Source organism: Pseudophryne corroboree, unplaced genomic scaffold, assembly GCF_028390025.1.
Source record: "Pseudophryne corroboree isolate aPseCor3 unplaced genomic scaffold, aPseCor3.hap2 scaffold_428, whole genome shotgun sequence".
NCBI classification, from domain to species: Eukaryota; Metazoa; Chordata; class Amphibia; order Anura; family Myobatrachidae; genus Pseudophryne; species Pseudophryne corroboree.
In genome coordinates, this window is record NW_026970060.1 from 254,267 (window position 1) to 268,508 (window position 14,242).

Sequence of the window (14,242 nt, forward strand, 5' to 3'; positions counted from 1 at the left end):
ACTTGGATGATCTCCTGATAAAGGCGAGATCCAGGGACCAGTTGGTGCAAAACATCTACTCTCCCTGACAGTTCTTCAACAACATGGTTGGCTCCTAAACTTGCCAAAATCGCAGTAGGTCCCAATGACGCGGTTGTTGTTTTTGGGAGTGATACTGGACACAGAAGAGGTTTTCTTCTAGTGGAAAGGCTCTGGAGATCCAGAGTCTGGTCAAACAAATTCTGAAACCAGCAAGAGTGTTAATCCATCAATGCATTCAGTTGCTGGGGAAGATGGTTGCGGCCTACGAGGCCATTCAGTTTGGCAGGTTCCATGCCAGAGATTTCCAGTGGGACCTGTTGGACAAGTGGTCCGGATCCCACCTACACATGCACCGGAGGATAATCCTGTCTTCCAAGACCAGACTCTCACTCCATTGGTGGCTGCACAGTTCTCACCACCTAGAGGGGCGATAGTTCGGGATCCAGGACGGGATCCTAGGGACAACCCTCCGAGGCTGGAGAGCAGTCACACAGGGGGAAAACATCCAAGGAAAATGGTCAAGTCTTCCTTGGATGTTTTCATCTCCACATAAATGTTCTGGAGTTAAGGGCCATTTAATAACTGCAGACACAGTACACACTGGGACGGGTGCCCAGCATCCTCTACGGACTAAGAGAAAAGGATTTACCGGTAGGTATTAAAATCCTATTTTCTCTAACGTCCTAGAGGATGCTGGGGACTCCGTAAGGACCATGGGGATAGACGGGCTCCGCAGGAGACATGGGCACTTTAAGAAAGACTTTAGTTCTGGGTGTGCACTGGCTCCTCCCTCTATGCCCCTCCTCCAGACCTCAGTTTGATACTGTACCCAGTGGAGACACACCGACACACCACACACACAGGGAATACTTTTACTGAAGACATTTCCCCCACAAGGCCCTTTGGAGAGACAGAGAGAGAGTATGCCAGCACATACCCCAGCGCTATATAACCCAGGAATAGCACAGTAACTTAATGTTTGAACAATCGGTGAGGGGGAACATCTTGAAACCCCAGTTTGTACCCTTGGGACACTATTTGTAAAACACACGAGTCCATGTCCGAATGAATCCAGAACTGACTGAAGAGTTTTAGACGTGCCCCCACTGGTGCGGGCTCCTGCAAGAGAGCCCCAGCGTCATGCAGTGGATTTGGCAGAAGCAGAGGATGATCTCTGCTCCTGCGATCTTGAAGAGGATGCAGACCTCTTCTCTCTTCTCCTTCCTCTACCTGCAAAGAAAGGGGAATCTTAACTTCTTGCATATCTATTGGGCCGAAATGACTGCATCAGATAATGATGCGTCTTCATCCGTTGGGAGGGAACATAGGGCAAGAAGGTTGACTTACCTGCGGGAGCTGCCGAGATCAAATTAACTAGGCAGTCACCAAACAAGGCTTCACCTTCATAGGGAAGAGACTCCCTTTCTTCTTGGAGTCAGCATCAGCATTCTCTTGGTGAATCCACAATGCCCTCCTATCCGACACTGCCATGAAATTGGCCCGTGAACTCAAGAGTCCTATATCCCTTGCAGTCTCACGTAAGTATGCTGCAGTGTCCTTGATATGATACAACGTAAGGAGTATCCCATCTCTCCAGGGTATCTATATCGGATGACAAGGTATTCGACCAATTCTTGAATACTACTACTCACCCATGCACATGTAATGGCAGGTCTAAGTAATGTACCCGTGGTTACATAACTAGAAATAATGTAGCTTCCTGCATACGATCCGCTGGATTTGTGACAGGGCCCCGTGCAGAACAGGGGGTGACTCCCACTTTATTCTGTCCGCAGCGGGAAATGAATAAACAACCAGAATCCTTTTGGGGATTTGAAACCATCTTGTCGAGCTGGCCCAGACTTTCTCAAACAGAGATGGAGGAACGTTACATCAGCTTTCATTATATATCTATATATACATACATATAGACCCCTTTGTCAGGAACAGCAGGGTCTTCAGTGATTTTAATATGTCCTTAATATCCACAATCATGTACTGAATGCTCCTTGCCAATATTGGATCTAATCAGGAAACATTATGGTCGACATAAGTATCAGTATCCGTGTCAGTATCAGTGTGTAGTAACTGGGCAAAATAACATTTTTGCGACCCAGCGGGGCCTGAGGGAAAAGAAACATAGCCATGAATATCACATCTATTCTCTACGTCTGTGTCTGGGACACAGATTTATCCAACCTTACTCTGATATTACTGAAACATTTACCCAGTCAGTTATTGGTGGTGCCAACAGGGCCACCATCATATGTCTGCATTCCTAATATAGTTTCCTCTTGGGAAAAACATTCAGCCACCGACATGTTGACACACATATACCAAGTACCCACAGACACACCGGCTTATGGGGGACAGACCGTCAGTAAATCTGTCAGAGGGACACAGAGGATTTTTCAGCTCACAATCCAGCGCCAAAAGTACACAGTCTGGGAAATAATAAACTCTATAGTGATAGACTTGTAATGCTCTAAAGATGTTCTGGTGAGGTGAGGAAGAAGCCCCGCCGCTGTAATGGCGCGTATCTGTCCCGCTCAGAAATAATTAATTACGCTAGCGGGGTAAGGACAGTGCCCAGGCACTAATGTCCACTTTTTCCAGCCTTTTGTGAGGAATTTATGCTGCCCAGGGTGCCCCCCCCCCCCCGTGCCCTGCACCCTGCAGTGCCTGTGTTTGTGTGGGAGCATGGCGCGCAGCGTTCCGCTCGCTGCTCGGTACCTCAGAATGCCGTCACTGAAGAAGAAGTCTTCTGTTCTTCTGCTACTCACCTGTCTTCTGGCTCTGTAAGGGGGTGACGGCAGGCTGCGGGAGTGTGCATCTAGGCGTACCCAGCGATCAGCACCCTCAGGAGCTAATGGTGTCCTGTCAGCCTGAAGCAGAGCCATTGAACTCACTAGAAGTTGGTCATACTTCTCTCCCCTAAGTCCCACGAAGCAGGGAGACTGTTGCCAGCAGCCTCCCTGAAAATAAAAAAAACTAACAAGTCTTTTCAGAGAAACTCAGTAGAGCTCCCCTGTAGTGCATCCAGTATCACTGCGCACAATACTAAAACTGGAGTCTGGAGGAGGGGCATAGAGGGAGGAGACAGTTCACACCCTTTGAAAGTCTTAAAGTGCCCATGTCTCCTGCGGATCCCGTCTATACCCCATGGTTCTTAATGTGACCCCAGCATCCTCTAGGACGTATGAGAAAACAAATAACGCACACACGAGGAGGAGAGAACTAAGGAAGCTATAAGGAGAAGAGGGGAGGGAGGGGGGGTTGAAAGGTAAGGTAGTAAAGGCATATTGGATAAACTACAACCTTATACATATTCATTAATGTACCAGTAGTTAGAAGTAGAAGAGCTCTAACAGAAACCACAAAGCTTATCTAAAGCCACACCACACTGGATATGCCCAATCTCATTTGATTTTTGAAGCAAAGCAGTATTGGACTTTGTTAATACATGGATGGGAGACTGCTTGGTAGTATCAGATTCTTTAGGTGTTTTTAAACTACCAACACCATTTTCTTGGTACATTTAATTTTTACATGTATTCTTTTATGTACCAGAAGTTAGAAGTAGAAGAGCTGTAACAGAAACCACCAGCTCATCTACAGCCACAGCACACTGGATTTGCCCAATCTCTCCTGATCATGGAAGCTGAGCAGTGTTGGTCCTGGTTATAGTACTTGGATGGGAGACCACAAGGAAATACCAGGAGCTGTGTGTATTTATACAATACTAACACCGTTCTCTTGATGCATTCCATTTTGAAACATTGGGGCAGATCTATTAAGCCTGGTGAACTGATAAAGTGCAAGGTGATAAAGTACCAGCCAGTCAGCTCCTAACTGTCATTTTTCAAACCCAGCCTGTGACATGGCAATTAGGAGCTGATTGGCTGGTACTTTATCACCATGCAAATTATCATTTCACCAGGTTTAATAAATCGGCTGCTTACTCATTTATGTACGAGTAGTTAGAAGTAGAAGAACTCTAACAGAAACCCCTAAGCTCATCTACAGCCACACCACACTGTATATGCCTCTTCTTACATTCCGCTGCACTTATTGTGGGGTAGCCGCAATCCCTTCTGCTGTACGGTTCCACATTACATTGTTTCTTGTCACTTCCTGTTGATGCAGTAAGGAAACATCCAGGAATTACAGCAGCTTAGTTTTTTTTTTTTTTTTAACTGGGGCAATTTAGCTAGATCACAGGGCAATTTAGCTCCTTTGGTCCTTTTTTTAGGACCAGTTAATCAGACAGTTGAGCAAACTGAAAAACAGCTAACAGGAAATTTCCACTTAAATGGTATTTTCTAATCTTATCTGACCATGACTAAGAATAAAGGATACACAAGATAAACTCTTAGAGCCATGGACCTTATCCATGTTTAAGCTCCATCAAATCTGTAATCAATAGCACTACATGCTCCCACTTTACCACTGTACTATATACTCTACCTGTGTTTTTAAGGTAAAAACACCATTTAACCCCAGTGACACTTGAATTAAAGCAGCAGCCTCTGGAATAGCATTCCTTAGCATTAATCCCAGGAAATCTGCAATCTTCACGCTCTTTGATAGCCATGCTACATTGCTGTTTACTTGGATGGAGCAGAGAGCACAACATCAGGACATAGGAAATATTACAATGCATGATAAGAAAGGTGTGAGCTCTACAGCAAGGCCTCTAACCCTTTGCCAGTGCCAAATACATAGGGCTTAACTCAGATCTGATCACAGCAGCAAATTTATTAGCTAAAACCATGTACACTGCAGGGGGGGGGGGTGTATAATATGTGCAGAGAGAGTTAGATTTTGGTGCGGTGTGTTCAAACTGAAATCTAAATTGCAGTGTAAAAACAAAACAGCCAGTATTTACCCTGCACACAAACAATATAAGCCACCTAAATCTCTCTGCAAATGTTATATCTGCCCCCCCCATCCCTGCAGTGCACATGGTTTTGCCCACTAGCTAACAAATTTGCTGCATCTGGGAATTACAGCAGCTTAATATTTCTTTTTACAGAAGGTTCAGCAAATTAAATTATTTAGTGAAATACTGTAATCATAACAGTTACAGGGATATTGTAGGTAGATTTATTGTCAGTGGATAAATGTAAAAATTAAACCCTTAGGCATAGTTCCAAAATGCTGTCATTGCAATCCAGATTTTAAGGATATCATGCTTGAGCACAGGTGACTTAATTAGAACTTCGGTCAATGTGAATTAACCATTGGACTCAACCATGGTTATCCTTAAAACCCAGGGGTCTATTTAAGATCGATCTTAATCGATGTTGGGCTTCCAGGTTGAAAAAAACACACACATTTGTTTTCACATTAAACAGACTTCCACATGAGAAAGCAGCAAGGATGCAGTGGCGTTAATGTTTCCTGGTGTCAACTTGTATTATTTCAGTAGACATTGAAATGAGGATGCATCTTGCTGCCTTTCCAATGAAGCAAGTTTAATTTAGTAATAGGTGAAAAACCATCCTTACAAAGGTGTTAATCAGAGACTTGGCTTTGTGGACACTTTTCAGAGAACAAATTTGTTAGCATAAAAATAAAGCCAGAAAATGAAGAGCTGTTTAATCACTCGATTGGATTTTTCTGCCAGCATATTTTTTTTCTCTGCAACCCACTGCTAAATTGTGCTTCCTAGCTGTTTTTTATAAAATCACTGAATCAAATCTAACTCTGATTACATCAGAGAAGGCCATGTACCCTACACCATAAGAGGAGGTTTGAAATTTTGACTTGTCTACTTAAATATCACCAAAATCTGATCACAAGGTTAATTACGTCCCTGGGTGGGATTGAACCACCAACCTTTTGGTTAATAGCCAAACACACTAACCGATTGCGCCACAGAGACACTTTGCAAAAGTCCATACTGACAAAGGCTAATAAGCATTCATCTAAAACGTTTCCTAGAAAAACTTTAAAAAGTCAATAATCTGGAGAGTTTTTGTAAGATGTTTCTTCCATCAACCAACGAAGAAACACATTGGTACTTTCCCATGATGAGTGAGTGCTTCAGGATCTCTTGCACTTACATGTGCAGCAGAGTACTGCAATGGAAGCATGCTGGGCCCATAACCCAGAGGTAGGCAGATTGAAACTATCCTCTGCTATATGCATTTTTTTTGTTAATTAAAGTAATCCAAAACTGGGATTGATATTTTGTCTCTTTTATTTTTACTTAAAGTACAATAACTTTTACCATTTTAATTTGTTTTAATAGTATATTGACAGTATTATTTTCTTTCAAAAATCCACTTCATTTTCTTTACCCTATTATTAAAATGGTAATTGAAGAAGAGGAATTGTTGCTTTGACTGCAGCATTCCTGGGGTTAACTGGTGTTTCTTCAAGTCACAAGGTATGGAGCTGCTGTATAGTTACTCGCAAGTCAGTAGTTGTATGATGCTCACACCTGTTAAGCTGGATACACACAGAATGCCCTACACAGGGGGTGAAATGAGCGCCCCCCCCACCCCCCGTACGCTCAGCACACATCACGCTGTGCTGAGCGGGGGGAGAGATGTGTGCTGAGCAGTTCGCTCAGCACACATCTCTCCCCAAAATCGGGCCGTGAATACGGACCTTTAAACTGGATCCACACTTAGATTATCTGTCCAATTTTTTTTTCTAGTTGAAACAAAATTATGCTAATATGTGGCAGCAAATTACAATTGACCATTTGTTCACAAACACTGGAAAACATCCAAAAATGGTCATTTAGATAAATTGGTTAAATCCATTTCATTTAGCTAATTTATCCAAACTACCTTTATTGTATCTTTGTGGGTGAATGATGTGTGGGTCAGTGTTGAGGGTGGTGGAGGAGATGGGTAATAGGCACAGCAGGGTGTGGACAGTCAAATAGTGTGCTTAGAGGTTCAGAGTCATTGTATGAGACTCTGGCAACAGTGACTTGATAAGTCTGGTGTCCATAGGGTGGGACGCATTAACCTTTTTATGCTATTGAAATAGTTCTCCTCCTGACCGACGCAGTTCCTTGCTCCGATGTTGGTGTATTGTCCTGTTGCAGCGCCTCTCCACTGTGGTCACAGTGAGCTGTGTGGTGTTGCTGGCGCATGCCAATCTCCCCCCAACCTCCCTCTTGCATTTCAGACCTACGTACGCATGATGGGATCTTGTATGATATGCGCGTGTGCTGTAGAGATGAAAGTGGGGGTGAGGAGGCAGATCGTGAGATGGGGAAACTTTGTGGACTGTTAGCGAAGGGGAGCACTGGGCAATCTGAGTTGCAAAGAGGGCAGCAGAAGAGGTTATTGCATGTGCACTGGTGACAGGTCCATCCTTGGTGGCCAGCCTCAGTGGTAAAGGGGTACATGAGCTAGTGTCCCTTGGCCAGCCATGTACCATGGCCACCTCCCTACCTCCTATATATTCTCCCTGATCTGTCACTTTGTTACGGTCTGCTGCTGGCACTGGTGTATCGTCCTGCAGTTGCCGTCTCCGCCCATTGCTGTGACTTCCCCCAGAGTTAGCCACACAGAGTGACAGATCTGGGAAAATATATAGGAGATCATTACTTTCACTTGCAGCCTACCTTATTTTTTGCAGCCTAGCATGCTCCTGACCCCTTCTCTCACTAATACTTATACAACATTCATGAACTCATCTTAAGGTTTCTTTATTATTCAGTCACACTGTCTTGGATCCAAACCATTTCCTGTGGCATTGCAGTCAAACAATTGAGCTATTTACCCTTGCATAGAAAGGTATAATCTAAGCTAGAGAATTCTATTTGGAGCTCACCTTGTACTTTGTGAAGAAATAATCAGCTTTGTGGCTGAGCAGATATATGGAGTGTGTGGCTGCACACTGCATTGATCTGCTGAGTTGCAATGCTAATAATTTTTTTTTTTTGCAAAGTACCAATAGCTTCATTGTGAAGGTGGAAAGAAGGGTGTTACGGCATGGAATGTACAAACTGCGAGACCCTGCTGGTAGCGCCTTTGTCTATTTAGTAGGAAGGGCACGTAACAGCCGGGGGGCAATGGAGGAAGCCCCTTTAGGGCTGGAGCCCGGCGGCAACTGACTCCGTTGTCTCTGGCAGTTCCGCCCCTGGACTAGAGGAATGGTCAAGAACATGGCAACATTTAATGCCAAAAAATGCAAAATCATACACGTCTCAAAAATGCAAAGGCTAACTATAATATTAAGGGCATTATAATGGCAAGAGGAAAGCTATCTAAGTATTACTATTTCAGGTAAGCAATGTAACAAAGCAATAGGAAAGGCAAGTCAGATGCTTGTTTGCATAGGTTAAAGAACCAGTAGCAGAAAAAAGTAATACAGGTTGAGTATCCCATATCCAAATATTCCGAAATACGGAATATTCCGAAATACGGACTTTTTTGAGTGAGACTGAGATAGTGAAACCTTTGTGTTTTGATGGCTCAGTGTACACAAACTTTGTTTAATACTCAAAGTTATTAAAAATATTGTATTAAATGAACTTCAGACTGTGTGTATAAGGTGTATATGAAACATAAATGAATTCTGTGAATGTACACACACTTTGTTTAATGCACAAAGTTATAAAAAATATTGGCTAAAATGACCTTCAGGCTGTGTGTATAAGGTGTATATGAAACATAAATGCCTTCTGTGCTTAGATTTAGGTCCCATCACCATAATATCTCGTTATGGTATGCAATTATTCCAAAATACAGAAAAATCCGATATCCAAAATTCCTCTGGTCCCAAGCATTTTGGATAAGGGATACTCAACCTGTAATGCCACTGTATAGGTCCTTGGTACAGCCACATTTAGAATCCTGTGTTCAGTTCCAGAAGCCATATCTCCAGAAGGCTGTAAATACATTAGGGCAACTAAAATTGTGCATGGCCTACATCACAAAACTTACCTGGAAATACTAAAAAATGTTGATGTGTATAGTTTGGAGAAGGGAAGAGGGAACATACAGTAATAGAAACATTTAAATATATAGAGAGGAATGTAATAGGGTGTGAGAATCAGAAAGTGAGAGATTTTGTGTTTTTTCCTGTTGTTTTTTTTTGTTTTTGTTTGATTGTTTGTTTTTAAAGTGGCAATCCTTTACATGGCAAAACCAGGTTGATATTTGCCATGTAAAGGATTGCCACCGTGGGCATGTGTAGAAGGGGCACTGCTACTGTTGGCATTATGTGTGTAAGCTGCACTGATATGGTGGTTATGTGTATAAAGGGCACTGCGACTGTGGGTATTATTATTATTATTATTACATGCGGTGTAATGACAATAAGATAGTGCTACTGTGTGGCGTATTTTGATTTGGGGTGCTATTGTGTGGCCATGCCCCTTCCTTGTGATACCACACCTTCTTTTTTTAAGGAGCGCACTGTCCCTTTATTAAGTATTGGAGAGAGGGCCCAAATTAATAGTTTGCAGGGAGGCGCCAAACACCCTAGCACTGGCCCTTTGGTAGGGGACAGGATTTGCTTCTGCTTGTGCACATATGTTATGATTGCCAGCCAACAGCACTGGTTTTGCCTATAACACTAACTATAAATATTTTGAATTGGTCCTGGACCACCAATCCAAGGCACCCCTGCAAGTGTCCTGAGGCACCCCAGGGTGCAGTTTGAGAACCACTGGTCTAGTGAGTACCCAGGATAATTATTGTAGCTGGTCTGCGGGTAACAGCTCTCAGATCCACTTCTAGAAAAAAATGCAGCAATGTAATTTGAGTGACAAACTGCAGAGATGAACCCTTTCTGTGACTGCTGCACAGGGATCACACAAACTCTATTCATAGGGCTGACTTCACTTAGGGGAGATGTTCTCACCCCGCAAAGAAGTGCGAGTATATACCGCACTTACGGTACCATTGGATTTACAGATATTTTCTTGCAATACACTATGGGGGTCATTCTGAGTTGATTGCTCGCTAGCAGTTTTTAGCAGCCATGCAAACGCATTGTCGCTGCCCACTGGAGAGTGTATATTCACTTTGGAGAAGTGCGAACACTTGAGCAGCAGAGCGCCTGCAAAATCGTTTCAAAATAAGACCAGCACTGTAGTTACACTTCGTGTGCGTTGATTCTAACAACCGAGGGACGGCTTTTGATGTCACACACCCATCCAGTGAATGCCCAGCCACGTCTGCATTTCTTCTGCCACGCCTGCATTTTTCCAAGCACTCCCTGAAAACGGTCAGTTGCCACCCAGAAACGCCCTCTTTCTGTCAATCTCCTTGTGGCCTGTTCTGTGATTGGAATAATCGCTAGAACTAGTGCAAAACCACAATGGACTTTGTACCCGTACGATGCGCATGCACATTACGGAGCATGCGCATGCACAGATTAGCCATTTTTTTTCAACTGATTGCTACGCAGCGAACAACGGCAGCATGCGATCAACTCGGAATGACCCCCTATATACATAGAAACATGGATTTTTACTGCAGGAATTATGGTTAGTTTAGGGGTATCGGTTAGGGTCAACAGAGGTGTAGCTAGGGGTCCAAGCGCCCCTGGCAAAGTAAGGGACTGGCGCCCCCCCTTTCGATAAAGCATTGCAGTCCATTGGCGGTTACCATGTTGGAGCCACAGCAACTGACCCCCTCCCCCACACGCTGCCCTACATCATCGGCTGGGATTCACTGTTGGTGTGAAGCCACTGGGAACAGTCTGGTAGCATTAGCAGCAGTCTGTGTCATAGATAGGGAAGGCAGAAGGTTAACTAGCTAATAGCAGTCTGTTGGCAGCAGAGGCTGGGCGGGGGGCTGAGAATGAGCCAACGCTGATCAATGTCCAGTCTGCTTAGACAAAAATATTTTGTGATCAGGGCTGGTTCTAGACCAAAGGAGCCAATGGCAAAAATTTCCTTTGGCACCCCCCCCCCCCCACACACATACACACACACCAAAAAAGAACATATCCCAGTTTAACATAACGCTATGTGGTGCAAGGTGTGGAGCTGGTTACTTGTATCAGACCTCTGACATTTGCCTTTTCACCCATATTGCATACTTTTTCTTGCAGGTTGTGTCTTAATTCAAGAAGAGTTCTAAGTACTTCAGCTTAGTATCTTTACTGACCCCTCTTTACCCCACACTACATAACTGACCCCTCTATACCCTACACTACATCACTGACCTTTCTATAACCATCACTGCATTACTGACCCCTCTATACAGTACACTGACCTCTATATACCTGCTAGTACATCCCTGATGCCTATATTCCCTAAGCTAAATCCCTGATGCCTCTATTCCCTACGCTACATCCCTGACGCCTCTATTCCCTATGCTACATCCCTGACGCCTCTATACCCTACGCTACATCCCTGATGCCTCTATTCCCTACGCTACATTCCTGATGCCTCTATAACCTACGCTACATCCCTGATGCCTCTATACCCTACGCTACATCCCTGACGCCTCTATACAGTACAATGCATTACTGATCCCTCTAGACCATACATCCTCATTACATCAGAGAGATAGTGAAACACTGGAAAAAATAAGGATAAAGTGGACTACAGAAACTGATGCTCTAAACAAAGGAGAGAGAGAGAAAAGCACAAGGGAAAGTGGGCAATCGGAACACCATAGAGAGAGGAGAGATAGAAATGCCTGAAAAAGTAAAGGGGGTTGGGTATGGCATCCGGCGCTCGGGATTCCAGCAGTCACATGATACCTAATCCTAACCCTCTGGGGGGGTGGCGGATAGGGCTAACCCTCAGGGGGTGGCAGATAGGACTAACCCCCCCCCTCCTAGTGCCTTCCCTAACACCCGCTCCCCCGGTCCTAACCCTCCCTCCAATACTCGCCTTCGGGATGTTGGCTGTCTGTGTGCCGGCACCAGTCTCCCAAGTGGTGTCAGGATTCCAACATCGGTCAAATGACCGCCGGTATACCGTCTGCCGGGATGGTAAATGTATCCTGAGGACAGGTAGTGAGTGTGGAGGGATAGGTGGTTCAGTAAAATGTAACAGCTCAAACTGCGATCATTCACTGATAAATTGATTTATAGCTCTCCCTTTTTAACCATTGCAGTCATAAAAGCAATGTTTTTTAAACTTTTAAATAAAGCTTGTTAGCATCCCCAGCACACTGTATATGCTGGGAGATGTAGTTCTCAATATGAAAACATTTAATTACTGTATGAACTCTAATTCCCCAACTGAAACCTCTCACAAACACATACTCCTAAATCTAGTACACACACACACACATTTCCCCAGTACTGACAACTCTCATCACTTCCACACACTGACAACTCCCTCCTGCTCCTCTCCCCACTGACACTGACAGCTCCCTCACAGTCACACACATCCTCCACCCCCCCCCCACACACACACACTGATAGCACACATGCACAAATCCCCCCCTCCTCGACACTAACTGTCACGGACTGCTTGGGCAGCAGGGGGCAGGCTCTGACTTGAAGTGCTGAAATTCAACAGCTCTCTCGAACTTGCAAGGCATGGCTGTGCAGCTGTCTCCAGCCATCTCCTTGCCCACTGTGTAATTTGTGGCGTTCTCTGATGTTCCCCGCTCTGCCTCTACAACCGGCACATAATGTACAGCAGTGGTGACTCCTGAGTATGGGCCTGGAGAACTCCACCTACCGGGGGGTAGGGATTAATAATTTCAAAGGGGCAGAGCTAGGAGTGAAGCAGTGGACAGCAGTTGAGGGGCGTTTCAAACTGTAACAGGGTTGGGACAATTTCAGTATCCTTCCCTCACCGTCTAATTGGTCAGTCCCACGCTGATTGCCATAGCGCCCTTTCGAGACTGCAGAACTCTATCCCTTAGCCACGGTTGGCACAGCTGGATGGTGCCCCTGGCAAGTGCCATCCTGGCCAAGGGGTAGATACGCCCCTGAGGGTCAGGGCCAGCAACAGAAATCTCGGGGCCCAGTGCACTGATATCTCTGGGGCCCCCTCAACCCCCCTTAACTTGGCAGAGGGATCTTTAAAAAAAATGGAGCCTTTGACTCGGACCATCAGTGAGGCCGGCAGGTGGTTTTCATACTGGGCTATCCAGCTCTTCGGTGGCGGTGGCAGGGACATTCAGAAAAGGGCCAGCACAGCAACATGCATAATAATGGCAATACAGTATGGACCACAGGGACTGGACAAAGTGATGGGGTAAAAGGAGGGGGGAGGGTTTAGTTGGCCTGTTAATTGTTTTCCTGCTTAAATTGAGCAGTTGGTGGATACACTTTAAAAAGCAATATTGGCACTGTGGCCCCATTATTTCTGTTCTTAATACTTGGAGCCCTGAACAAGTGTCCCCTTTGTCCCCCCTGTCACCGGGCCTGTTCAGGCGTTACCTATGGAGAAGCTGCGACATGACATCCTAGGACACGATACTGCACCATGCATCACCATTATATTTCAGTGTGCCTTGTCAATATTTAAATCTTGTTCTGTGTGACGTGAGTTGTAAATGGTTGAAAATCTCTGTGCTACAGTATCGTCACCATGTAGTTATAACAACACCGCAAAACCACCAAAAGACGTGTTTTGGTAGAGGGACTGCTGGAGGGGCCCATTGGGGCCCCCAGTTTGCTGCCCCACCCCAGTATACCTGTGCTGTAGCCAGTGGAAGAGGCACTATCTTCCCGGTGATCTCTTCGGGAAGATGGTGCCGCACATAGAAAGCAAAGACTCTGGCTGCACTCTCCTGCCCTCGCTCTAAGCAAGGTGATCGGGCCACAAAAGGACCCCTGCCGGACCCCGGCCTGTGGGCCACAAAAGGATGCATTGGGGGCGGCATGCGGCCCATGGGTTTGACACCCCTGCCCTAGAGTATCAAAATTTGTTTCACGGCACCCCTAGGCCAAAGTTTTTTTTATTGAGAAATTCAGAAAAAAATATAAAATTAAGTAAATTGTGTTTATAGCATGTCATCCTCAGGTTCAGTTATGTTGTGAGGGAATGGTTTTGCCAATTTAATAAAGTATAAATAATTTTAATTGGTCCTGGACCACCAAACTATGCTACCAGTGCAAGAACCCCAGTTTGGAAACTACTGCCATAAAATAAACCTTTTTTGTTTTTTTTAAACTACATGTAATACACCTTAGATCTCAGTTCCTAAAAGGTTTTAAACCCTTGCATACAGTAAACTACACATATTTAAAAATCCTACACCGGGCACAAGTGCTCACGGGCCAATTTCATGGCAGTCTCGGATAGGAGGGCATTGTGGATTCACCA

At 44.8% G+C, this 14,242-nt stretch overlaps 1 non-coding gene across 1 annotated transcript; it reads right to left on the reverse strand.

The window, feature by feature from the left end:
* Positions 1-5,834: 5,834 nt before the first annotated feature.
* TRNAN-AUU (transfer RNA asparagine (anticodon AUU)) lies at positions 5,835-5,908 on the reverse strand. The gene has a single exon. It is a non-coding gene; the product is annotated as a tRNA-Asn (tRNA).
* Between the last annotated feature and the right edge of the window lie 8,334 nt (positions 5,909-14,242).